This window comes from Pseudophryne corroboree, chromosome 4, assembly GCF_028390025.1.
Source record: "Pseudophryne corroboree isolate aPseCor3 chromosome 4, aPseCor3.hap2, whole genome shotgun sequence".
Taxonomy (NCBI): domain Eukaryota; kingdom Metazoa; phylum Chordata; class Amphibia; order Anura; family Myobatrachidae; genus Pseudophryne; species Pseudophryne corroboree.
In genome coordinates this window covers 151122349-151149231 of record NC_086447.1, presented here as the reverse complement: position 1 = coordinate 151149231, position 26883 = coordinate 151122349, and the positions used below count along the sequence as shown (strand labels likewise).

The 26883-nt window shown below is 43.3% G+C and overlaps 1 protein-coding gene across 1 annotated transcript in view; it reads right to left on the bottom strand.

The window, feature by feature from the left end:
• Positions 1 to 8923: 8923 nt before the first annotated feature.
• Positions 8924 to 26883, bottom strand: part of ALKAL2 (ALK and LTK ligand 2) — a 68559-nt gene continuing 50599 nt past the window's right edge. Inside the window, exon 6 of the mRNA XM_063919512.1 lies at positions 8924 to 9847. The gene's annotated coding sequence lies outside the window, so the exon portion shown is untranslated. The remainder of the gene's footprint in view (positions 9848 to 26883) is intronic.

Genomic DNA, 26883 nt, shown 5'->3' with positions numbered 1-26883 from the left:
TTGATAAGGGTTAGTTGTATCAATAGATTTATTAAAAACTGCATTTGCAAGTACTGCATTTAAACCATAAGGCGAGCAGACGCTACTACTAGGCACAAGCACTGAGCAAATGAACTGGTATTTAAAATGGACGTGATCTAAAAAGTCAGCCCCTGTGGCCACAAACTCCTTTCAACTGAATTTATTAACACGACTTTCAATTCATATTGGACTTTAGGTAGTTTTTTTTACATATGGCTACTGGCCAAATCCAACTACTATATCACTGTGCGTGTGGTCAACATTATGGTGTAAAACAAAGGACGATGCATAGAATAGAAACAGAGAATGTTGACGCCAGATAAGAACCACTTGGCCCATCTAGTCTGCCCTAAATACATTGGGTTTATTTATCACTGGTAGCCAATTAACCTACCAGTACATTTTTGGATTGTGGGAGAAAACCCACGCAAGTACGGGAAGAATATACAATCTCTGCACAGTTAGGGCCATGGTTAGATTCAAACCCATAACCTCAGTGCTGTGAGGCAGTATTGCTATCCATTATACCAGCTGAACTACGTATACCTTCTGTACTATGAGCCTAATTCAGATCTGATCGCAGGAGCAAATTTGTTAGCTAATGGGCAAAACCATGTGCACTGCAGGGGGGACAGATATAACATGTGCAGTGGGAGTTAGATTTGGGTGTGGTGTGTTCATACCGCCCAACTGTCCCGATTTTCATGGGACAGTTCCACCCGCGGGCAGCAGTGTCCCATGGTGGGGGGTGGGGGGAGTTGGGAGGCCCCTGCACTGGCTGCGGTGAATAGACTCTGTGAGCATGCGCACAGCATCTATGCACAGGAGACAGAGGGAGAGAGGGCATGCCAGCAGCTCACAGAGCGTTGGGCATGCCCTCTCAGTGACAAAATGTGGGCGGTCCTCCCATGAAGACATGCCCCCTTTGTAGGCCACACCCCCTTTGGGGCGCGCACAATTATTTCGCTCTTTCCAATGATCAAATGTTGGGAGGTTTGTGTGTTCAAACAAATCTAAATTGCAGTGTAAAAATAAAGCAGCCAGTATTTACCCTCCACAAAAACAATAAAACCCACCCAAATCTAACTCTCTCTGCACAGGTTATATCTGCCCCCCTGCCGTGCAGATGGTTTTGTCCATTAGCTAAAAAATTTGCTGCTGCAATCAGATCTGAATTAGGCCCTATATTTGTAGTATATTTCAACAACAGGTAGAGGGCAGTAGATCACAGATGCTAGAGATGTACCGTATAATGGAATTTTCTACACATATTTAAAATCAATGGTTTATGGCAGTGTTTTTTAATCGCTGCCAAGTATGCGCAAGTGTGCTACCGATCCGCTGAGTTGACACTGGAGGAGTTTATCCCCCAGCCTGCCTACTGTACTCCGCAGAGACAGGGGGTCCCGGCTTTCACTTCCCACATGTGTGTCTGCTCCACAGACAGATGGTGAAGGTGACAGAGCCTGTTAGCTCTTGCATTGGGCACTGCTGGAGGTGGGGGGTTCCAGTGTTCTGGAATAGCAGGTGAAGCTTCTCCACCCTGACTCGCAGAGCCTCCTATAGCTGCATTACAAAAGGGACTTGTTTATAGGTACAGTATATTTAAAAACTGTAAGAAAGAAAGACCCTTAGTTGGCGCACTCATTAAAAAACAAACCCCATATAGGAGTTAAACTCCTATATGGGGTTTGTTTCTTAATGAGTGCGCCAACTTTCTTTCTTATGTCTTGCATATTGACTAATCAGTAATGTTCTACTGCACCCTCGGTGCACCGCCAACTCTAGATCATACACAATATCGGGGGTAATTCCAAGTTGATCGCAGCAGGATTTTTTTTAGCAGTTGGGCAAAACCATGTACACTGCAGGGGGGGCAGATATAACATTTGCAGAGAGAGATAGATTTGTGTGGGTTATTTTGTTTCTGTGCAGGGTAAATACTGGCTGCTTTATTTTTACACTGCAATTTAGATTGCAGATTGAAATCACCACACCCAAATCTAACTCTCTCTGCACATGTTATATCTGCCTCCCCTGCAGTGCACATGGTTTTGCCCAACTGCTAAAAAATTTCCTGCTGCGATCAACTTGGAATTACCCCCATCAGTACTTTGGAAAAAAAAAGTTGGTCTTCTTTTGAATATAATAATTTCGGTTCTGAATGTTTATTGGTGCGGAAACATAACTATACTTCAAGATATTTAAATACTGTCTCAGACAGTAGAATTGTCTTCTCCACTGTGTGTACATGACTGACTTCATTTTAAAGTCATTTTTCCTTGTGATTGTGATTCAGATATGGACGCAGCCGCGTGTCTGTACACATCCGCCGCCTCCATTTCCAGCCGCACTACGCGTGCGTGACCCTTCTTGCAGCCGCATCATGAGGCGGCATCACACATGCTGGACGGCCCCCATCCCAGCATGTGTGGCACCACCCCACAATGCGGCCACAAGGCAGTGTAGCTGGTGCGCATGTGCACATTTTTGTTAATGATAAAACGTCTCCTGAAACATTGTGCCTTGTTGATTTTATCATCTTGTTCAGTGTGCCTGGGGTGAAAACAGGTTGGAAATCACTGTCTTGTGGGAAAGATAAAGAATAGTTGGAAATCTCAACTAATGGCAGAAGTAAAGAATACAGAAATAGTTGGATATGTATGGGCGGGATGTAATGGCGTCTGAGATCACCGGAGGTGCGGGATGCTGGCCGATCTTAGGCTTTTTTTTAAAGAGGCAATTACTTAGAAGGCAAAACCATGCCTTGTAAGTGATTGCTCCTTTAAAAAAAAAAGTCAGAGACCATCCGGCATCCCTCACCTCCGGCGATCTCGGATGCCACTACATCTCGTCTGTATACTTTTTTATACAATTGTTGCAATCTAGTAAATCAGTGATGTGCTAGACAAAGTCCTTATTACTGTATATTATAAAACATGTTTTTGGACAGTTTCCCTTTAATATACACTATAGACTACCTGAAAAATAAGCTATTTAAGGGCTACATGTCATCAAGGGTCCACCAGTTGTACCTAATAAACAAAAAGAAAATGGGGTTGTACTGCTAGGTGCACAAAACTGAAATAAAATTTAACTTTTATTGATACATTGTATTAAAAGACCGATATTTCGGACAGTGTGCGAAAAATAGGGTTAAAATTGAATAAAGAATCCAACAATGTGCTCTAAGATATAAAGGTGATAAGAATTAAAAATGTGTCTGCTCCTTTGATTGCACTGACTCTCTGGTGGGGTATTTTTAAATATGTATTTAGTATACTTAACATATATTATATGCCCCTGATAGAGAAAAAAATCAATCAATTGTATTTGAGGATACCAATCCTTTAATAACCCACTGTAAATTGAGTGGACTATGTTATGTCGGGCAAAAATATCCTCTGTGAATTCTGCTACTGCCACTTGTCAGTTGTCTGCAGATGTTAGATGTTTTGAAGACTCAGATTGTGACATGATATACAAACTGCTCACCACTTTCAAATGTATTTGATGGGGCAATGTACTCAATTAAAGGAAATTTGCCCTATTCCCCAATTACCATGGTGGTAATATACTGAATGCTGTCTGTAAGGTGGGCTGCTGCTGGTACACAGACCGCTGATCTTGCGTCTATTAAAAGATGTGTGTGTAGGGAGCTATCCGCAAAGTGCCCCATGAACATACAAATCTTGTGTATGAATTCACATAAGTTATACCCTGGTCATTCCACGGTGACCAATCGTCTCAATTACTATTCGAACCTGTAAGGGCAACGATGGCAATGACACTGGAAGGATACTGGGTATGGAGGCACATTGTGAATTTAACAATTTTATCATCAGCCTATTGCAATTTGTCCTAACTAGGAATTATTTTGTCTGTAATGAATCCCACCACCTCCAGGTAAGAGGAACAGCAATGGGGACTGCGTGTGCCCCTACGTATGCCAACCTCTACCTGGGGTGGTGGGAGAGGGAAGTTGTATTCCATGAGTCGATGGAAAAGTACATGGAAAATATCCTTTTGTACTGCAGATACATCGACAACATTTTCTTCCTATGGGAGGGTCAATGTCTAGATTTAAAACATTTAATCTCACTGCTTAATACCAATGACTTAAATCTCAAATTGACATGCGAAATGAGCCAGGAACAGATTAATTTCCTAGACTTAACTATAAAATTGGATGAGGGGGGTATTCTCTCTACAGACAACTTTAGGAAAACAACTGCCACTAACAGTATCCTGCATGCCCAAAGCTCACATTTTCCCCCTACTATTCGTGCCATCCCAAAGGGGGAACTTCTGCGGATTAAGAGAAATTGCTCCGAAGATGAAACCTATGAGAATAGAAAATTGGAGCAGAGCAGAAGATTCAAAGATAGGGGTTATAGTGGGAGGACCATAAAACAAGCTATTAGGAAGACTGAACAGTATCCCAGGGAATCCCTTCTGAAACCTAAACTGCGGTCCCAAATTGAAGAACCCATTCGATTCATTGGCACCTTCAATGCCCAGTGGCGGAACATAGATTCCACCTTACAAAAACACTGGCATGTGCTGAAAACAGATAGTGATCTCAACAAAATCCTACCAGCCAAAGTCAAGTGTAGCTGGCGGAGATCACCCAATGTACGGGACAGGCTAGTCCATAGTCATATGTCAAGAATAGATTTGAAAACCACCGCGCAGGGTTCCATGTGTTGCGGTCGATGTAAGGCCTGCAAATACATGGTCCCTGTAAAACATTATACGGATAAATTTGACAAAAAATTGACTATATCAAGCCTCATCACATGCACAACGGTTGGCACTATTTACCATTTGGAGTGCCCCTGCAAAAAAGCCTACATTGGGAAAACCATCAGGCCCTTAAAAGTCAGAGTATTAGAACATGTGGGCAATATACGCAATGTAGACAGGGACCGCAGCAATTTCAGAATTATATCACCTGTGGCGAGGCATTTCCAGAAGTTTCACAACTGTGACCCCAGTGGACTTAGAGCCTTTGGGATGAAGCACATCAAGTTGGGAATACGCGGTGGGGATCTGGATTCAGAACTTCTGAAAACCGAAACTAAGATGATATTCCTTATGAATACCCTACATCCCTGTGGTCTCAATGAGACCAACAGTTACAGTTCTTACTTCTTCTTCCTTCCTTTCCTCTTTTGTTCATTGTTCTTACACTATGGCAATCATGCGATTCATCATAATCAGAACCCCTAAAATTATATGTTAAAACATTTTTTGACCTTATATTAAATTAATCAGGTCAATAGATTACAGTCATGATAAGTCTCCATTGGATTACATAAGTATGAATGTAGCAGCCAGGTACCCCAAAGAAATGTGTAGTTTATCCATCTAGCATAATCAGATGTATTTCCACTGTCCTCCTCTTCAAAATAAGAAAGCATTATTACAATTTTGTAAATCAGTATTTTACAAATATACTGATAGTATCGTAAGCAGGTTTAACTGCAAACACATATATGGTTGAAAGATTTCTAATGAGCACTGCATATATGCAGTACAATTAGTCATGTCATTTTGAGGCATCAATTCCAGTAAAAATTAACACAATAAAGGTTATTAATGCATGGGGTCACTGTTTTTCTCTACTGTTTTCTAAACAACACCAATACAAAATGGGGTGTATTTTGACACTCCATCCTGCCATTAAGAGGTATAGAAGGCAGGATTTATACTATCTACTTGTATTTTAAATCAATATTTCTTCACATACACTCTTATTTTGTTATGATCAACATTTTCACTATTTATTTACTTATGTCATATCAACCTATCACTTTTGTTAGTTTTTATGCACTATGCACCATTAATTGTGTTTTGTTGTTTTTGATTGGCACCCTTTTTTTAGTCACATTATTAGCACTCAGCAGCGGATTTCAACCAGTAATTAATACTGATCACTTATCAATTTTTCTTTCTCACGCTGCACCTTAATACCTGAACACCATCACAATTATTACTGAACACCTATCAATTCTACTTCCTCACGTTGCACTTCAACACATCAACACCATTATAATACAGTGAACATGGATCAGATGTCCAATTAGTAACATCAGAACAATAATACATGTGTATAACTTTTTATTTATTCATGAAGTTTTGAACGGGACAGATAGTCAATTTATCAACTTAGGCAGTAATTAATTACACCTACACATAGTAAGGAGAGCGGGCAATTAAACAGAATATTTAGTATATAGGAGTGTAATGAACCTGGCCTCATCTGTGCAACCATAACGAGGAGTTGCGCAGGGTAATAAATCAAAATACGGGAGACGAATCAAGGGTATGAGATATAACCTAACTACTGATCAATATGATACAAGTATACACATCTGACATTATTGAGAAATGATCGTGAGGGGCATCCCACGTATAATAAAATCACCGAAATAAGGTGTTAACTATAACTACCCTCTGGTATCACGAATAGGAGAGGGTCAAACAGGTTGCCATAGAAGCAGCTGTGTGTTATTATGATCAATCAGCATCACAGACTCATAGCAAAACTTTATCCGGGACAGGGCAACTTCTAAGTACTAAATCAATTTAGCTGAGACGGTCACATGACCGCAGGATAATAGGTGATTGGCTCAATGATAGGATAAATTTCCTGCCAGTAGAGACATTCGGGTTAAGCCCTGAAAAAGCTAGTTGCGAAATGCGCGCATCGGCATTGCGGTCTGCTCCGATGCTCTTGCACTGACTGTTATTTATATATCTTTTGTTTGTCGGGGCTCCGTGACCTCTTGTACCATATATTGGGTTATCACAGTACTGCACAGCGAACACGGGAACATCCGTGGGTCGGACAAATGCCGATCACAAGCTGATGCAGTCGGGATACCCACAAGAACACCATTCCCCTTTTTTTCCTCTTTTTCTCTGCACTATAATTAGGGTTATCGGAGTACTGCACAGCGAATACGGGAACATCCGTGGTCGGACAAATGCTGATCAAAAGCTTATGCAGTCGAGATACCCTTAACATTAATCTGTCTAATCCCTTGTCTGTTATATACATTGTAATTACATGATAATTGACAAGCTTTGCATAGTGTGGTCAGTAACAGCAGCCAATTGGATCAGTGCTGATCAGTATTAACACTGCTACAACGCTGTCATTCACGTCAGGAATAGACTCCTATATATCGGTAGGAGCGTGACATAGGTGCAGCTTACAGCACCAGAAATAAGAAAATATCCTGTTAATTTGATCACTGCTGATTAATTCATAGATCTCTGTAGCGGTAATACATACTCATAGTGACTTGTTACATCCGTATACATGGCCTCTTGCACATACAGCTTATAACTGATGCGGGCTCAGCGGTCTGTGTGTGTGAAGCAATACAGTTTGCCCAACAATACTTATTAGACGTGCCCTATGTGTAGATTATTCACACTGATTACCATCATTGTTAATCCCAACATTATTTAAGACAACCCAGTACCACACAATTAATAGGGCAACATATATGTGAATCAGTACAAAGGAGATACATATCCACAGGGCACCGGGCATTCTACAGCCATCTTGTGAAAATATTCTGTCAATCAGACCACTGCTGATTAATTCATAGATCTCTGTAGCGGTATTACACACTTACAGTGATTCATCACATCAGCATACATGATTTTTTGCACACACAGCTGTTAATTGATGTAGGCCCAGCGGTATGTGTGTATGTAGCAGGTAGTTCATGATTTGTTACAACGGCATTATATACACAGCCTTGATTTGACACGGGCTCAGCGGTCTGTGTGTTTATAGCAGTTTATTTTTGTAACATTCATTAGACGTGTCCCATGTTCAGATTAATCACATTGGGAATACAGGAAAATCAAACACTTGAAACTCATGGGACAGATGTGTAATTTACACTTACAGACACTGTTGTTTGCCCAGTATCCTTCCAGTGTCATTGCCATCGTTGCCCTTACAGGTTCGAATAGTAATTGAGACGATTGGTCACCGTGGAATGACCAGGGTATAACTTATATGAATTCATACACAAGATTTGTATGTTCATGGGGCACTTTGCGGATAGCTCCCTACACACACATCTTTTAATAGACGCAAGATCAGCGGTCTGTGTACCAGCAGCAGCCCACCTTACAGACAGCATTCAGTATATTACCACCATGGTAATTGGGGAATAGGGCAAATTTCCTTTAATTGAGTACATTGCCCCATCAAATACATTTGAAAGTGGTGAGCAGTTTGTATATCATGTCACAATCTGAGTCTTCAAAACATCTAACATCTGCAGACAACTGACAAGTGGCAGTAGCAGAATTCACGGAGGATATTTTTGCCCGACATAACATAGTCCACTCAATTTACAGTGGGTTATTAAAGGATTGGTATCCTCAAATACAATTGATTGATTTTTTTCTCTATCAGGGGCATATAATATATGTTAAGTATACTAAATACATATTTAAAAATATCCCACCAGAGAGTCAGTGCAATCAAAGGAGCAGACACATTTTTAATTCTTATCACCTTTATATCTTAGAGCACATTGTTGGATTTTTTATTCAATTTTAACCCTATTTTTCGCACACTGTCCGAAATATCGGTCTTTTAATACAATGTATCAATAAAAGTTAAATTTTATTTCAGTTTTGTGCACCTAGCAGTACAACCCCATTTTCTTTTTGTGTATTAGGTGTTACTCATGGTTGTCTTAGGTAGCACCCCCGACATGAGATCATAGGATTTTTCCAGATATTACAATCGGGGTTTTGTTTAGATATCTTTGTATGGCATTTTGAGAGTGCAGATTTTTTTCTGTCTTGTTGTCGGTCCACCAGTTGTACGCCTTCATCACAGAAAATACCACACACAACTTGCTGTATATATACCAAACACTTTATTAGGTTTGTAATATTTACATCTATTTACATATTGCACATGTCACTTGGAATGTTTTATACATGTAATGTACATAAAACTAATGGCATCAGCCTGGGTATGTACAAACCTGCGTCCCCCATTTATTTACTCACAAACGTCTCCACAGTAATTTACATAAAGTGAGCACTTATTTTTATATAATGGTCTCTGCATAAAAATCCACTGTCCTGCGCAGACAATGAAGAAGGCGTTTGCCATGCAATTATTAAATAAGACCTAAATGTTAGTGATCATAAATATTACATGTTGGATTAAAAAAATATTTATATATGAACCAAACATTGCTGTCCGTTGCATAAGCATTACATACATCGTTGTACCAGTGTTGCAAAGCAGAACTGTTACAGTCTTTGGATACACACGAATACAAACAAAACTTTTGCAATATTAACATTAGTTATTCCAATGAAGGTCACAGCAAGTCTTTATGGCAGCATAACACTGGAGCTAAAAGTTGTCCGGTTGTCTACAAACAGTGGACACAGCCATTTTGTGAGGTAAACCTGCTATGTAAATTATGCCAAAGTGACCTTGTGACTGGCTAGGTGACATTTTGACAAGCATTGGTTCAGTGAACAAAATGGCTGTCTCCGCTGTGAGCATGATAGGTGCGACTGAAGTGCTGTCTATTATTGGTACTAGTGGCGGTTACTTACAGTAATTATACACAACATCCATCTGCCTACAGAGTGGACAACATAGAAAATGTATGTTAAAAATGGAAGTACAGTATTCTGTCAATATGCAAAAATAAATGTATTTGTTCACAATGGAATATGCTAGAAACATTTTAAACTTGTCCCTGTTGGTTTCCAAGGCACTTTTATTTTCTTAAGTTCTTTTTCATTTCTTCTTTGTTATCTGTTGAGATGAAGAAAATGAACAGTTGTAACGTGCGTTGGAATAAAGTGTTCTTACAATTCATAAGTCCAGATCACATTTCAAAGGAAACCCGTGGTTACTGTGTGCGTTTGTTGTACATAACAGAGACAATTTTCGCATTCACAAATCTGAGGTAAACATTTCAATACTTTAGCATATTTTACTATTCTTTGAATAGTAGATGGTTTATTTTAATAATTTAGGTTTATTTCCCTGTTTAACCAAACTTGCAATATATTTTGCCTCGGTAAGTGCCGGAGGAAGGAGAGTGGATAGAGTTAACGGCAATGTAAATCTGAGTACATACATAATACATACAGTATGTTGCATGGCTGCCTTACAGTCCAGTCACTTTTCATGACTGCAGTGCATGGTAAATTTAAACCATGTGCATTTCATGTGTGTGCAGAATTACATAACACCCCTTAAAAGAGGTGTGTGTGTGTGTGTGTGTGTGTGTGTGTGTGTGTGTGTACCTTTGTAAGTGATGGGGCTATAGGTACATGTGATAATGCCTTCACCCTGGCCACTTTATTAGGGAAATGGGAGGTACCTAGGAGGCTGGTTCTGGTATGAAAGGTCGACATTCATTGGGTCGACATTGACACGATCGACATGGACAAATGGTCGACACATGAAAATGTCGACATGGGATTTAAAAAAATGTGTCGTTTTCTGTGTAAAGTGACGGGGAACCCCAATTACTGCACCGTGTCCCCTCGCATGGCTCGCTTCGCTCGCCATGCTTTGGGCAAGGTTACCGTTCCCAATCATAGTCCACGTCGATTGTAAAGTATGAAAAAGTTCCAAAAAAGAAAAAAATATATGAAAAACTCATGTTGACCTTCTCATGTGTCGGCCATTTTCATGAGTCGACCATTTGTCCATGTCGACCATGTCCATGTCAACCAATAGTGGTCGACCTAATGAGTGTCGACCTTAACATTGTCGACCATCTGAACGGATACCTAGGAGGCTAGGGGAACTCACTGAAATGTATGGGTTTCCAGGACATTACGAAAGAGCAGGCAAGTATGTTTTGTACAGTGTCGGATTGGGGCATGAAGTGCCCAGCGGGGGGAATGCAGCTGTAGGGCCCATGCTTAGGGGAGCTGCCTGCCTCCAGAGGGGGGTGGTTAGCCAACTCAGAGGCTTGGCTAACAATTAGAGAGTGCATGGGGCCCTTTATAAAAAATATTCCATGCATGATAATTTACCAGATTAATGCTCTGTAGAAAAAACACCATGTCCTGTGCAATATAATGTAACATGTATGATGTATAACTAGTCTGGAACCTCAACCCTAGATGAGGACGTGGGCCTTCAGGCAGTGGGGACCACCAGGGGTTTCCCCTGTACCCCTGTGGGCTAGTCCGACCCTTGTTTCGTATACCTCATGGATTTGGTGGGATTACCCTGCATCTCAGACCCCAGGACTGATTCAACTGTGGATAGAGGTGCTATCACTGCAGGCTTCTTATATAAGGAGATGCCTCTTGCCTGCATTAGTGATTCGTGCTGCATCCTAGGCTGGCTGCAAGAACCATGAAGTCGCTCATGCTGGCTGTTGCAGATCCAACGAAGAGAACAAGAAATCTTGTCTTCCAATGGAGATCCTGGCCTCATCACTGTCCCAAAATGGAGGCGAAACACCTCTGTTTTTTTAGGAAATTGCAGCTGTCCCTGGCTCCAAACTGCAGCAGACTGTCATATCATTGACAGTCTACAGCCGCAGTGCGAACCAACGTTGCAGACCTGTACTGCACATGTACGGTAAGAGTCCAGCGCATGCGCAAAGTACCGAACATCCGTACTTTGCAGCATGTGCCGCAGATCCAATAGGACCTGAATCAGGCCCAATATGGCCTAATGGGTGCTCAACCCCAACCTATGTTTTCCTTTAGTAAATGGAATTTCAGAGACAAGAGAAATGAAAACTGTTATTTCACCAATACTGACCACTGCAGAAGGCACAGTGGACATCTCTTAGCAAAAACAATAATATCTACACGATGGCAGGTGTCTACATTGATTTATTGTTGTTTTCATACTTTAGGCGTGTCATGGTTTCATAATATCAATAAAATGTGAAGTTGAATTAAATAAAAGTGTAACATAGTCAGTGAGGCTGAAAAAAAGGCAGAGAGTTTGATTCAGACACTGTCGAGTGTTTTGTTTTTTGTTTGCTTATGCATCTAATACTGGGTACACACTAGACAATTTTTTTTACCGATGTGGCCGATTTCAACAGATCGAAAATTACACATCACTAAAATCGTCCAATGTGTACACACTATGGGCCTAATTCAGACCTGATCACAGCAGCAAATTTATTAGCAGATGGGCACTGCAGGGGGGGATGGGGGGGCAGATATAGCATGTGCAGAGAGAGTTAGATTTGGGTGGGGTGTGTTCAAACTGAAATCTAAATTGCAGTGTAAATATAAAGCAGACAGTATTTACCCTGCACAGAAACAATATAACCCACCCAAATCTAACTCTCTGTGCACATGTTATATCTGCTCCCCCTGCAGTGCACGTGGTTTTGTCCATCTGCTAACAAATTTGCTGCTACGATCAGGTCTGAATTAGGCCCTATGTCGCTGACGATGCGAGCTCCCGTGTGTCGTCAACGACATCTTTAGTTGGACCTACATGTAGATCCGACAGGCGACATCGCCGGCAAGGGCATGTGACCGACTGCAGCATGCCCCCGGTCCTCTGACCCACCACTTCCCATCACTGCCGATGTCATGCTGGGTACACATCGTCTAGTGTGTATCCAGCATAAGTCCCACTGCGTATGCATCCAGATAGCGCACACACAGTTGGAGTTGCTATGGAGACACACAGTCTCTGAATTGTTTTGAAAATGTATTGGGTGTTCCTGGGTGGTGAGTGGGAATTCTGCTGTTCCAGAGAGCAAATAGTACCAGCAGGTGTTGTAGTATAATTACTAGTGTCTACCTTTCCTCCCTGGACCTCTTCCCCGCTCTCCTCACTCTCATCTCCAACTGTCTCTCAGCTATCTCTTCCTGGATGTCCCAGCGCTTTCTTAAACTTAACATGTCTAAAGGTGGGTACACACTAGTAGATATATCTGCAGATCAATTGATCTGCAGATATATCTATGGATGGATCGGGCAGTGTGTTCAGCATACACACTTCCCGATCCGTCGGGGACTGACGTCATGAACTGGGCGGGCGTGTACACACGCCCGCCCAGTTCAGCTGTCAATCACCGCCGGCCGCCGCAGCATGTGTACAGTCGGTCGGCCGACCGCCCCGTACACACACAGCGACGCGCCAATATATCGGTAGATATATTGGCCGTCGGCTGTGCTGCGCGGCCGACGCGATATGTCTGTGAACAACGGAGTTCACAGACGTATCAGCCGTACACACTGGCCGACGCTCCCGCGATATATCGGCCGTTCAAGAGAACGCCCGATATATCGACCAGTGTGTACGGGCCTTAAGACTGAGCTGATAATCTTCCGTCCCTCCCGCATAACCTCACCTCCCACAATTTCATTATCTATTGATGGCACGATTATGTCCTCTAGCCCCCAAGTGCGCTGTCTGGGAGTAATCCATGACTCCTCCCTCTCCTTCAAACCACACATTTAGCACCTCTCACAAACCTGCCGTTTTCATCTAAAAATATTTCTAGAATCAGACCCTTTCTGACCCAGGATGCCACCAAGACCATTATACACTCACTCATTATTTCCAGACTGGACTACTGCAATCTCCTTCTAACTGGCATGACAAATACCTCTCTCCACTCCAATCTATCCTTAATGCTGCTGCCCGGCTCATCTTCCTCACCAAACGCACTAAGTTTACCTCCCGTCTCTTACAAGACCTTCACTGGCTCCCCTTCCCTTTCAGAATCCATTTCAAGCTTCTCACACTCACTTACAAAGCCCTCACCCAATCCTCTCCCATTTACATCTCTGACCTTATCTCCCTATACACCCCAACCGTCCTCTTCGCTCTGCTAATGCACGCCGGCTCTCCTGTCTTCTGATTACTTCCTCCCACTCCTATCTCCAAGATTTTTCACGTGTTGCTCCTTTCTCTGGAATTCCCTACCTCTCCACCTCTCTATAAAACTTCAAATGGGCTCTCAAGACCCACTTCTTCATCAAACCCAGCCAAATCTCATCCTATCCCTCTGTTCCACGCTCTCTGTGTACTCCATCTGTGTCACCCCTGTCTATCTACCCTCCCCTTTAGAATGTAAGCTCTCACGAGCAGGGCCCTCTTCCCTCATGTGCTTATCCTTTCTTACTTTAATAATCTTCAACTGCACCAAATTATGCGGTCTTCTTCCACATGATACTTATTTCAGTGTCATCTGCTGATGTAGCTATGTTTATTTACCTTGTACTTGTCCTATATTGTCTTCAACTGTCAGTTGCTGTTTTCCTGTTTTATTTGTTTATGTACTCTGTAAATAGGCGCTGCGGAACCCTTGTGGCGCCATAAAAAATAAAGGATAATAATAATAATAATAAATTAATAAATACTGGGAAATGTTAAAGGGACCGCAGGAATAATCAGTAATTTCCTGAAACATAATAACTACTTCTGCAGCCAAAAATGCCTGAATAGGGGGTTATTACTGCTGGATAAGACAAAATAATTGATGGCCGTGCAATATTAACTGACAATTTAATAATACATTTTTGTCTTTGGATTACTGGCCTGCGAATTACATTTCTTTAAAAGCAGTATTCAGATACAATCATCCACATTATGTATAAACCTACTGATGTAGAAAGTCCAGCAAAATAAAAGTACATATCTGCAGCCAGGGAATGAATTGTATATGAATCCGTTACTATAGCAACTGTAAAACATCCCTAAATGGGTTGTGAAAAATAAATAAATATTTAGACACAACTGTAGCATAGAAACTCTCAACTGTCAATTATATACAGTATAACCAGGTAAGCCGAGATTGGGGACGGGTACAACACATCATGGTCACACCACTTTCAGATCAGGGCCCGATTGGCCTTTTACAGTGCATTAGCTGTGCGTGTTCTTCAATATGTGCTAAGGATTAGTGTAAGCACTATAGAATGTCAGACAAAGAACTAGATAACCCTCATGCTTTTCTTATCACTATAAGCAATGGCCACTGCTCGGTTGGTATACTATATCATGCTTTTAGATAACTGAGCAGCGACTGCATTTCTCTGGGGGAGATTTATCAAACCTTGGAGAGAGGTTTGAAGTGGAAAGGCATAAAGCCCAAGCAATCACTGCCTAACTGCCATTATACAGGATGTGTTTGAAAAATGACAGGAGCTGATCAATCTTCTCTCCAAAGTTTGGTATATCTCCCCCCCCCCCCCCGGCCCTGTAATAATCTTGTGAAGACTATTTATAAAATTATGAATCTGAGGTTTTCAGTAATCACAAAGATCTGGAGAACAAAAATCAGTTTGGTCTTGAAATATGCACATTTTCATAAAAAAATGTTCCTCAAACTCGTGGACAACAGGCTTATTACAAAGATTGCGCATAATGCCTCCATCTGTTACAGAATGCCGTCTTCCATATGTCTGGTTTCATTTTAGATTTACTTCAACTGTAAATAGTTCTGCACCTTACTTGAAAGGGACTGCTTCTGTTCTAGTCATATGTTTTTATTTTAACAGTTGATTCTTGTTAATGTACTAAAGTCTTATAGGGTTATACAGATGACTAGAATTGATAGACTTGTGTCACTTGTACACATGCCCTTCATTAAATGTTACTGAATAACAGTGATGTGCGGTGAGGTGAATGGCTGGGGAGGCACACATGGGGATTGAGTCTGAATGCTGGGAGCCTGTCTCACCCCCTACTCACTGTAACTCTCCCCTGACTACACTAAGCTACAGTGTCCATTAAGTCTCCTACTTGCATCCTTGTGTCTTCTCTTGCGGCTGCTGACTGAGCTCTGACTCGAGTGCACTTCCTGGTCACATGACACATCCAAGTATCCATCAAGGCACACCCCCACACTCAGAGGCATGCCTCTATTAGCTCCCTTTCTGACCAGCTTTACTGCCCATGTTGTGCCCGGTCCCCAGCTCTGCAAAGCAATGTCTGACTGTAGAACCCGAGGCAGAGCTCGTGCTGCCTCATCTCTCGTCTCCCTGCAGCTCCAGGAATCTCCACAAAACTGTTGAGTGTTAAGGTCCATACACACTAGACAACGTCACTCTATGAGCGACGTTGTCTAGTGTTTCCCCTCCCGGGCCGGGCGGTCGGTGGCCGCCCGTACACACTGAGCGATATGACCGTTCAGTGATGTCAGGCGGCGGACGGCCGTGCATGCAGCTCCTGGATGATAGTCCAGATAGAGCATGCATGTACTGCCGATAGCGACAATTGTTGCTGACCCACGGGGCCACGCATCGATCATCACTGGCGGCATACACGCTTACCGGGAAAATGAGCTACGTTGCTCATCTTCTCGGCAAGTGTGTATGGGCCTTTAGTTATAAAAAGGATTACAATAAACAAAGAAGATATTTATGTTATGGTATTATTCTAATTGATTTTATATAAAATCTCAGGAGTTTGACAGGGAGGACTGTATGACAGGGGAGACTACCTACTTCACTGAACGTTCCTACTAAATATGCTACTTTCTACTTCTTGCTCCCTACATGCTTCTCGCCAATTCATTTATTTAATCTAGGTACAGATGTTTATTTTTTTGTACTTTGGATACAACAATGCTGCTCTCTGTATATAACTGTTCACAAAGAACAGTGGGTCGTGACCTAATCGGGTGTGGTTCATCAAATCGACAGTGTCTAGGTCGACAATGTTTAGGTCGACCACTATAGGTCGACAGTCACTAGGTTGACATGGATGGAAGGTCGACAGGGTTTCTAGGTCGACATGTGCTAGGTCGACAGGTCTAAAGGTCGACATGAGGATTTATTTATTTTTGGTGTCGTTTTCTTCGTAGAGTGACCGGGATCCCAAATTAGTGCACTGCATCCCCTCGCATGGCTTGCTTCGCTCGCCATGCTTCGGGCATGGTGCCTTAGCTCCGCTACCGCTTCGCTCGGCACACTTTACCGTTCCAATCGTAGTCCACGTGGATCGTTAAGTATGAAAAAATCCAAAAAAAAAAAAATTGTGAAAAACTCATGTCTACCTTTAGACCTGTCGACCTAGCACATGTCGACCTAGAACCCCTGTCGACCTTCCATCCATGTCGACCTAGTGACTGTGGACCTATAGTGGTCGACCTAAACATTGTCGACCTAGACACTGTCGATCTTCAGACCGGATCCCGACCTAATCGGCTCGTGTTCATTTTGTGATAATAGCAAGCACTCCTGTGTGCTCTGCAGCTATATTACCTGTTTTAAATCCTGCCTTGGTGGTTGAGTCATGGTTCACCTTTCAGTGACGGTTTCTGCTGGAGCTGCTGGTGAATGAGACGCTGTGCAGCAGGATTCCCATCTAGGCCTAGCTTGTTGTGTGTGCGTTCCACCTCTGTTGCTTCTGTGGGGCCTCTTTCCAGACCCAGATGCCTGTCACATCTAGTTGCTGTTGTCTGCAGTCACTATGAAGTCTTTCTATGCTGGTGGTTCCTGGTCTGTTCTACCACTGTGATCCATCATCTCTCCTCTCCTGGCTGTTCAGAGTTTCCAGCTGATGCATTTTTCTGGCCCACTGCTGTCTTCCCTCTGAGCCTACTCGGCTTGTTGTATACAAATCCTATCAAACGAAGCTCATTTGGGGCTTGGATGAAGTCTCGTGGCTAATATCACCTGCTGTCCCGATTCTCAATGACAGGTCTCCATGACTGACTCTCCCTGCGCATCCCTTATTCCGATTCAGACACAACCCGCGGCAGCCATATTTAGTACCTTATGCATTATCCAGTATCCATGCTGCTTCATGTGTGTAGCTGCACTGCCCAATGTTTTTCCATTCACAGCCACAATCATGTTCATTAGTATTCGGTCTTCCACCAGTCTCATGCTAGCTGCAAAAGATTTGTCAGAAACATACTTTTCTCTGCGCACACACTTCAAACTAGCACAGAACTCTTGAGACACAACCATGACACTCCTACAACACTCGCAAGACAGATCTTTTCCATGTGTTCCGCCGCCAAGTTGACCCCCAGACTATGAGTGGTGTATGATGGAACGCCTGTGTTCTTCCATATGTCCTGGAAGGCTGCAGCTTGTATGGACCGTCGTTCCCTTAGTGTCTTGGTGTCTGGGAGAGCTGACCCTAATCTGAGAGTTACCCATATACCTGAGGGTGCAAGATGTAGGATTAAAAGTTTCTAAACGGATTTGATAATTATCGAGCATGTTGGATGACCTCTGTTGACCTGAATGCCTAGTTGTCTCCTAACTGCAGTAACATGCATCAGCGAAGCCTGAAGTGACCTGGGCCTAAGTGCAGCATAGACAAATGTGATACAAAGGTGTATAGATAAACTGGATAATTCTCTTGTACTGCCCATCAAAATCGCAATGTCCCTGAATTCGAAAGTGGTTAAAGTTGCAGCTCATGCAGCAAAGTGCTGATGTTCAAGTAGTTTAAACTTTTACAGTCTCACCTTATTATTAAAAAAGTCTAAAAGCAAAGTTCTGAGATCTTTGATATTTTGCAATTACAGTTAACACTTGGGGGGAATTTAACTGCTAGGGAAGGGCGCGAATTGCCATTGCGTTTAAACACCTTGCCGATTCGTGCCTCAATTTACACAGAAGTGCTCGCTACCATATGGGGTAGCAAACTTCTGCGTGATATCCTGCAGCCGTAAATGCGATCAACGCAACAATTGAATTTCCTCCTAAATAGTGCAAAAAAGTATAGAAATTGAAAAAACTATTTTCCCAGCAGACAACTGGAAAAAAAAATTACAAAGAGTAAAAATATTGCAAATAATCTTTTTTTGTTTTTGTTTAAATTGGGAATACGATCAGAAATATACAGATGCCTTTTATGGTATTTTTCAGGAATGCGATTTAGGCCGGAATGCAATACTGTTATTCTTTCGTTCTCTGTGAGTGGTCACCTGCACATTAAAGGTTGTGTTAGGTTCCACTAATTCTGAAGTTTATACACATTTAAAACTAATCACTGATCAAACACCTGAATACAGCTATGAAGAATGATTACAGATAGCCAGTCTAGAGCCAGTATTACCAATGGTTAAAAAGGGGGAGGGGGGGGGGGGGGGATGGGGGGTCCAACAGTTAAACAGCAACTGCTATTAAAATATAATTTCAATGAATGTTACATCTTATACAAACTTAAAGTTATCAAGTTATCGCATTGGTTATTTGACTGTTATCTTTTGGCTGTGATCCTGATGCCTATCCTCTGTTGTTTGTATTCATAGCTTGAAGCTATTGTTGCTACAATTGCAATGTATGGCTGACGAAAGGCTCTCCAAACACAGCATTACTACTCTATCGTATAAACTACAAAAAAACAGGTTTCTATAAACATTGTGAATAAAAATACTTTGATCCTCTGTTACCAAAACATTAACACTATTATAATTACTTGAAGCTGTACTCAACAAATTATAGTTCCACATAAAGCACTATATGTTCTACTGACCATGTACCACAGTCTTTACATCCTAACCTGTCCTACCTGACTTAAAACATAAATTCGATCTGAATTTAAGAATGAATTTGCTATGCTTTTTAAGTGGGTTGAGAACCTGCACAAACGTTTAAAGGCAAGTATCTGTCGGTTTTTCGACTGCCGGGATTCCAACCGCTGGGATCCTAACCGGATCCCCCCCCCCCCTCCGCCTGTTACAGTATATACCCAAGGACTTTTCTGACGCAGAGGAGAGCTACACACAAAAAGGCTTTGGTCACAACTCTATTTTAACAAAAAGGCTACACAATATTGTGCTCATGGTATCCATTATACTCATTCAATGGGGTAAAACATCAGGGGGAGCCTACTCACTCTCCAGGTGTCGTCTCCTCCTTATGCTCCCTTTGCTATGCACACATATAGGAAACTGGAATCCCAAATCAAACCAACAAAAGCAGTGCAGGGTGCAAGCAGGTACAAGAAGGCCACCACTACGGTGAGTAAGGCCACGGAAGGGCAGTGGTGAATGACCTGAGCGAGTGGATTTAAGCCTGTGGTACGGGGCTATAAGGCCACACATCCCAGGGAAAAGAAGGAACAAAAATATCAGAAAAGACAGAGAGATGGGAGAAACAGGGAGAGACAGAGATCGGGGGAGGCAGACAGAGAGACAAGGGGGAAAGGGAGAGTGAGAAGTGGGTTAAGTCAGGGCAGGAACATTGAGAAAGGAGTGATAAACAGAAGCCCTGCAATGCTGGGCACAATACCTAGCCCCCTGTCAAATGGCGGTCTGCAATACTTGTCAAGTGTAAAAGTATACAAATCCTAACACTCACATCACTACTATTTCCTGTGCATCACAATAACTTTATTGGGGAGTCTCTAGTATTTTTCTTTGTGGCAACAATGATGCAGCTTTACAGTAAACCATTAACATTTGTATTTTTCAGCCACAAAGATAGAAAAAATGAATAACAATATAATATCTTATCAATAAAGGAATACACATTTACATCTGACTTTCCATTTCAGGTAGTGATGAGCGGGTTCGGATCCTCGGAATCCGAACTTCACCCTTTTTACACAGGTCCAAGGCAGATTCGAACCTTCCCGCCTTGCTCGGTTAACCCGAGCGCGTCCGAACGTCATCATCCCGCGGTCGGATTCTCGCGAGATTCGTATTCTATATAAGGAGCCACGCGTCGCCGCCATTTTTCACTTGTGCATTGGAAATGATAGTGAGAGGACGTGGCTGGCGTCCTCTCAGTTTTATTCAGGTGGCTGCAAATATCTGTGCTCACTGCTTTATTGTGGGGACTGGGGACCAGCAGTATTATATAGGAGGAGTACAGTGCAGAGTTTTGCTGACCAGTGACCACCAGTATTATACGTCCTCTGCCTGAAAAACGCTCCATATCTGTGCTCAGTGTGCTGCATATATCTGTGCTCGCACTGCTTTATTGTGGGGACTGGGGACCAGCAGTATTATATAGGAGGAGTACAGTGCAGAGTTTTGCTGACCAGTGACCACCAGTATTATACGTCCTCTGCCTGAAAAACGCTCCATATCTGTGCTCAGTGTGCTGCATATATCTGTGCTCACACTGCTTTATTGTGGGGACTGGGGACCACCAGTATTATATAGGAGGAGTACAGTGCAGAGTTTTGCTGACCAGTGACCACCAGTATTATACGTTCTCTGCCTGAAAAATGCTCCAGGGGGGTCATTCCGAGTTGTTCGCTCGCAAGCTGCTTTTAGCAGCTTTGCACACGCTAAGCCGCCGCCTACTGAGAGTGAATCTTAGCTTATCAAAATTGCGAACGAAAGATTATCAGAATTGCGAATAGACACTTCTTAGCAGTTTCTGAGTAGCTCCAGACTTACTCGGCATCTGCGATCAGTTCAGCCAGTTTCGTTCCTGGTTTGACGTCACAAACACACCCAGCGTTCGCCCAGACACTCCTCCGTTTCTCCAGCCACTCCCGCGTTTTTCCCAGAAACTGTAGCGTTTTTTCACACACACCCATAAAACGGCCAGTTTCCGCCCAGAAACACCCACTTCCTGTCAATCACATTACGATCACCAGAATGAAGAAAAAACCTCGTAATGCCGTGAGTAAAATACCTAACTGCATAGCAAATTTACTTGGCGCAGTCGCACTGCGGACATTGCGCATGCGCATTAGCGACTAATCGCTCCATTGCGAGAAAAAAATAACGAGCGAACAACTCGGAATGACCCCCCATATCTGTGCTCAGTGTGCTGCATATATCTGTGCTCACACTGCTTTATTGTGGGGACTGGGGACCACCAGTATTATATAGGAGGAGTACAGTGCAGAGTTTTGCTGACCAGTGACCACCAGTATTATACGTTCTCTGCCTGAAAAACGCTCCATATCTGTGCTCAGTGTGCTGCATATATCTGTGCTCACACTGCTTTATTGTGGGGACTGGGGACCACCAGTATTATATAGGAGGAGTACAGTGCAGAGTTTTGCTGACCAGTGACCACCAGTATTATACGTTCTCTGCCTGAAAAACGCTCCATATCTGTGCTGCATTGTAGTATATAGTAGGAGTACAGTGCATAATTTTGCTGACCACCAGTATATAATATATAGCAGTACGGTACAGTAGGCCACTGCTCTACCTACCTCTGTGTCGTCAAGTATACTATCCATCCATACCTGTGGTGCATTTCAGTTTTGCACTGTTTGCTGACCACCAGTATATAATATATAGCAGTACGGTACAGAAGGCCACTGCTCTACCTACCTCTGTGTCGTCAAGTATACTATCCATCCATACCTGTGGTGCATTTCAGTTGTGCGCAGTATATATAGTAGTAGGCCATTGCTATTGATACTGGCATATAATTCCACACATTAAAAAATGGAGAAAAAAAATGTGGAGGGTAAAATAGGGAAAGATCAAGATCCACTTCCACCTCGTGCTGAAGCTGCTGCCACTAGTCATGGCCGAGACGATGAAATGCCATCAACGTCGTCTGCCAAGGCCGATGCCCAATGTCATAGTAGAGAGCATGTAAAATCCCCCCAAAAAAGCTCAGTAAAATGACCCAAAAATCTAAATCAAAATCGTCTGAGGAGAAGCGTAAACTTGCCAATGTGCCATTTACGACACGGAGTGGCAAGGAACGGCTGAGGCCCTGGCCTATGTTCAAGGCTAGTGGTTCAGCTTCACCTGAGGATGGAAGCACTCATCCTCCTGCTAGAAAACTTAAAAGAGTTAAGATGGCAAAAGCACAGCAAAGAACTGTGCGTTCTTCTAAATCACAGATCCCTTCCTCTTGTAACCAAGCTCCTGCAAACCACACCACCAACTCCCTCAGTGTCAATTTCCTCCTTACACAGGAAAGCCAATAGTCCTGCAGGCCATGTCACTGTCAAGTCTGACGAGTCCTCTCCTGCCTGGGATTCCTCCGATGCATCCTTGAGTGTAACGCCTACTGCTGCTGGCGCTGCTGCTGTTGTTGCTGCTGGGAGTCGATCGTCATCCCAGAGGGGAAGTCGGAAGACCACTTGTACTACTTCCAGTAAGCAATTGACTGTCCAACAGTCCTTTGCGAGGAAGATGAAATATCACAGCAGTCATCCTGCTGCAAAGCGGATAACTCAGGCCTTGGCAGCCTGGGTTGTGAGAAACGTGTTTCCGGTATCCACCGTTAATTCATAGGCAACTAGAGACTTGATTGAGGTACTGTGTCCCCTTACCTCATTGCGCCTCTTTTTTTCTTTGCATCCTGTGCTGTTTGGGGACTATTTTTTTGAAGTGCCATCCTGCCTGACACTGCAGTGCCACTCCTAGATGGGCCAGGTGTTTGTGTCGGCCACTTGTGTCGCTTAGCTTAGCCATCCAGCGACCTTGGTGCACCTCTTTTTTTCTTTGCATCATGTGCTGTTTGGGGACTATATTTTTTTGAAGTGCCATCCTGCCTGACACTGCAGTGCCACTCCTAGATGGGCCAGGTGTTTGTGTCGGCCACTTGTGTCGCTTAGCTTAGTCATCCAGCGACCTCGGTGCAAATTTTAGGACTAAAAATAATATTGTGAGGTGTGAGGTGTACAGAATAGACTGAAAATGAGTGTAAATTATGGTTATTGAGGTTAATAATACTATGGGATCAAAATGACCCCCAAATTCTATGATTTAAGCTGTTTTTTAGGGTTTTTTGTAAAAAAACACCCGAATCCAAAACACACCCGAATCCGACAAAAAATTTTCAGGGAGGTTTTGCCAAAACGCGTTCGAATCCAAAACACGGCCGCGGAACCGAATCCAAAACCAAAACACAAAACCCGAAAAATGTCCGGTGCACATCACTAATTTCAGGTAATTATGGAGAGAATAGCCAGTGGGCTGGTTATGCTGCACTAGCCAGACAACACTAGCCAGCCACTCTGTATAGATACATATGGAAGCCAGAGAGAGCCTAGCAGACACAGCATGCAGATCTCACACTACCACTGACAGTACCATGCATCCCCAGGCCATGGCAATGTTGGCTTTTGATCTTGTTTCTATAATACAACATTGTTGCACACCTGCCAATGTTTTAATCTGTGAATAACAACACCTGGGTGACAGCACTACACAGGAATTGTGAAATGGCGTATCCTGAGGTTACATAGCTGCTATGTTAGACACATATATCATGCATTTTTTACCTTACTCTTGGCACATTGCATCCAGTGATCCAGCACAGCACGTCCTCCGCCTGACCCTGACTCACACTACCTTCTCAGCACCTATTATCACCAACCATACTGTGCAGTACTGTATATCTGCAACATCCCTAGCACAAAGGTTAGGGTTTAAAGAGGCATCAAATCCCATCTGTTCCATTAAAAAGGTAGTAAATAAATTCCATGGCTGTTGGGGCTTGTTACATGCACAACTGATGAATAACAGGGTCGCTAACAGCCCAATACCCCTTACCCCGCACCACTGGCATGGCATGAAACATGTAAGGGTAGTATTTTCGGGTGGAAAACACCACATGACCACTTGATGGGGAACTGGTGAATGGGCTTAGGAGAACAGCAATGTAACGTTGGCTAAACATGGAATACAGGATAAAATAGACTTTGGTAGACTTGTCAACTTCAGCAACTTCCTCTTTGGGGTGTAAATAGATGTATCAAACCTTTTCAAAAGGAGAGGTTGAGAAGTCAACCACTGCAACCAATCAGATTCTAGTTATCATTTTATAGAATGCACTTCATTAATGTTAGGTAGAAAATAATTGGTTGCGAATGCTGGCAATATGAAACAATAAAGCCACAACTCTTATGAATTAAGTACTGGAAAGGTGAAAACACAAGCAGGCAGTCAGAAGAAACTGCATAGTGATGCTGAGGGTCACCACATACATCCGAGGACCATCCGTCCTGTATCTACAAGAGACCGGGCCGGACTGGCCATCTTGCATTTCTGGCAAATGAGGGGCCGATGGCCTGATGGGACGCTCTTTCCGGCCAAGCAGTTCCACCTCCAGGTACTCTGCCTGGCTGGCATGTAGAGAGGCATGTATGTTCAGTAAAGCCACGCCCAATAACTCACACCAGACCCCCATAAGATGTTTGCATGCCCCTATGAAGTGTGGCCATACCCCTTTTTGTGTGCACAAAGATAGTTGCCAGGCTGAATTTCAGTACCAGTCCATTCCTGGCAAGAGACGTGTCTCCTCTGAGTCGCATCTAGGGATGGTCCACACCTAATTATCATTCATGAATACTCCTGTACTGTGCCGAGCTTAAGCCGACCCTGTTATGTCCTTTTAGATCAGGGGTGGGGAACGTCCGGCCCACGGGCCATATAAGGCCTGCACAGCCTCTTCACCCGTCCCGCAGCTGCGTGCGCACGGCTCCTACCCCTCAGCGGGAGCCTGAGGCAGAAGCTCACTCCTGAGCTCCGGCTTCCGGCTAAGGCGGTGTGTGGTTGTGCACTATGGTAGGGACGTCATGACATCTCTCCCATAGTTCGAGGAGCGGGGTTTTTTTTTTTTGTGTGTGTGTGTGTATAAGTGGCGCTACCAGGGGGCCCAACTACTGGGGGCACATCTACAGGGGGCATAACTACAGGGGGTATATCTACTGGGGGCACATCTACAGGGGGCATAACTACAGGGGGCACATCTACAGGGGGCATAACTACAGGGGGCATAACTACAGGGGGCATATCTACTGGGGGCCTATCTACTGGGGGCATAACTACAGGGGACATATCAACAGGGGACATATTTACTGGGGGCATATCTACGGGGGGCACATCTACTGGGGGCACAACTACAGGGGGCATAACAACAGGGGGCATAACTACAGGGGCCACATCTACAGGGGGCATTACTACTGAGGGCATATCTACAGGAGGCATATCTACAGGAGGCATATCTACTGACTGGGGCTATAACTACTGACTGGGGGCAGGCTAAGTTTTAAGGGGATCAGTACTAAATGCCGCCGGCCGGAATCCCAGCGGTCGAAATACCGACGCCGGAATCCCGACCACACAATCCCGACAGGGGTGGCGAGCGGAACGCAGCCCCTTGCGGGCTCGCTTCGCTCGCCACGCTGCGGGCACGGTGCCTCGCTACGCTTGGCACACTATTATATTCTCCCTCTATGGGTGTCGTGGACACCCACGGAGGGAGAATATGTCGGGATTGTGGCGGTCGGGATTGTGGCGGTCGGGATTCCGGCATCGGTATTTCGACCGCCGGGATTCCGGCCGGCGGCATCTTGACCGCATCCCGTTTTAAGTTAATAATTTTTGTATGGCCCCGGAATGATTTTATAAATATCCAAATGGCCCTTGTTAGAAAAAGTTCCCCCATCCCTGTTTCAGATAAAAGAGGGAGCAAGTCTACAACACTCAAAAATCTAGATACAGATACAATTTTGTTGTGTACGAGCAGCACAGAATTGCATATAATATAGCAGAAAATGAGGCATATATCCAAATGTAAATGTGGCTCATCATGGATTAGTTTACGTAATAAACCATAAAAATAAAAAAAGCAAAAACTCTGAGCACTCCCTTCCACCCCCATTCCTCCATACCCTCCGGTTATGTTTTTTCCCTGCCGTGCGTCTGTTACCTTATTTCATTAAACAAATGTGTTCAATATTACTTAAAAATAATAAAGCACATATTTAATGTGTAGGATTTCAATTATGTAGCACCAATAAATAATTTAGCTAAATTGGAAAATTATTTAAGCTAAGAAGCAGAAAGTTATGGGGAGCAATGTGATGCTGTCCCCTCAGGCAGCTAAGGAGATTTAATATCGCAAGTAATTGATATGAATATTTTATCAATGTTCAGTACAGATTAGCAGAAGGTGTGGCGTTGTCTGGCAACAACAGAGGAATCCTATTAAATA